We start from the raw sequence: 2,281 nt of genomic DNA on the forward strand, positions 1-2,281 counted from the left end.
TATTTTGGGCAGTTTACAACTTCCGCCTATCGTAGAGTTCATCGCCCGATTGTCCGAAAGCAGCTCTCTCTTGTCGCGTTCGAGTCCCGGTTAGAGAAATAGGAGCTTTGAAAGTTTGATGCTTCAACGTGGATTTGGGAGAATTCATATATCGCCGTTCCTCGTGCTTTATTTGGGGTTTAACCAATATTTCCATGTTTCTTGCAAATACCGCAAAAGTAGGAAAACATATTTATTTCATGATTATTAAACACATAATGAACCAAATTTATATGTCTCAATGGGGTTTCATAATACACTTTTGGGTGCTTATCACACTACCCCCAAACACACTTTGCTTGTCCTCGAAGCAAAGAAGAGACACTAACTTAGATAAGTGGCCAAAAATGTGTAGTCCTAAACTAATTCTCGTTTAGCAATCGCGATTGCATTGACCATATGCAACAAGGCCTTAAACCACTAGGAATTCCCTAGTGGACGAAGTTATAACCTCGTGATAGTTTTCCAAAAAGATACTCACAAACTTCATTTATACTACAACGCTCAAATGATGTGAAACTTGTTTCCTAAATTAATCTCGAGATATCCATACATCTCCTTAGCGAGGAACGAGGATTTATTTCTTTGAAACTCAAGTTAATATGTATTCAATAATTAAAACATCTACATATGATTATTCATGCGGTGAACTTTTCATTGAAATATACTAGCGAGGGTTGTTTCGGATCCTTGGAGAGCATACCTAAATGGGTTCTCACGTGTATGTGTTGAAACACATATTCACTCAAAAAAATTTCCACTTTCGGGTTTTGTTAACTCCGATTGTGCGGTGGGCACACGTTTTCCTTACATCTCAATGACAGTCAGAGGAGCCGATGTGATCAATCACGGTCTACTACTTATTATCACACCACCCTACTCCTAATTGAGCTAGAGGTCTTTATTAGGTATTGTGGGGCTTAGGTGATAGTGTACAAGAAAATGGAAATGGATAATCAAAATTTACGAGTATGAGAGAATAGGGTCTTCATATATTTATACTAGAGAAATCCTTTTTTCCTTTCCTTCTTCTAACGAGTTTTTTTCCAACCTTGTTCTTAAGCCTCTGGATACTAAGATTTTTTTTTTTTTTTTTTTTTTTTTTATAAGGCTTAAGAACATGATTCTATTTTCCTTTTGAAAGCAAGTAACTGAATTTATATTTGGGACAAGTCTTTCTCTTTATTCTTTCCACATTTCATCCTATTTCATACTCATCACTTAGGTAGGTTCTTTTATTTGGTTTAATAGATGGGTAAGGAATTTTTGTGGTGAAAGTGAAAGGTTTGATGAAAGGTTCAAATGGAGTGACTAAGCGGTAATATTTGTAACAGGTAAGAATTTTTAGTTATGTCGATCCAAAGAAGGCCTAAATTCTCCTAGGGTTCGGGTGGTGATCAAGTAAGTAGATCGTAATTTCCTCTAATCGGAAAAACTACTCATCCGTGTCATCACACACAAATCACTCATATCAAGGCTTTTGGTTAGATTCTCCGCAGGGATTTATAGTTTAAGTAACTAACCGTTGTTTCCGAAACTTACTTGCTATGTACAATCAATGATACTTTCGATTACATGAATATTCATGAAAAGATGTATAAAACTATTATGTGCGTATTATCTAAAATTTCTTAAAACAAATCCTAATTCGGATACTAATGTGAGATTTCTAGACAATTTTCATCATTGAAAAGGAAACAAGACTTTGTCACTAAGTACAATTATTAATATGAAAATAAAAACTATATATAGGCTACAAGATGCCTAATTCTTGCTATAGGTTTAAAGCACCCCCAAACAGAATGATGCTTAGTCCTCGAAGGATCAATAATTAAAGAGAGAAAGTACCTGAGAACCGTGAGCAAAATTAGGGCTAGATTGCTGGAACAGAGAGGTTGGAGATCATAATATATTATTCAGAAAGAACAAGAAAATGTTCAATAGCACACTAAACATAGCACACGATATAATAAACCACAGCATATGAAACATGAAAAACAATAGCACACCAAACAAAAGGTTTAGCTAGATATATGTACAATGGCAAACTCAAGTTTACCATCCAGCAGGACGTGAAGGTCTAGCGTCCTCTTTAAGGAAATGCATTTCCTTAGCATCGCGCCAATAGATAATAGTCTGCCAAATTTCTGCCCATTCTTTGTCTCCGGATTCCCTCAAATTGGTCTTCATCTTTTCGTCCTTTGGGTAACATCGAACATGCCTCAGGTATCGAGCGGGACGC

The sequence above is a fragment of the Coptis chinensis genome, chromosome 9, assembly GCF_015680905.1.
Source record: "Coptis chinensis isolate HL-2020 chromosome 9, ASM1568090v1, whole genome shotgun sequence".
NCBI lineage: Eukaryota > Viridiplantae > Streptophyta > Magnoliopsida > Ranunculales > Ranunculaceae > Coptis > Coptis chinensis.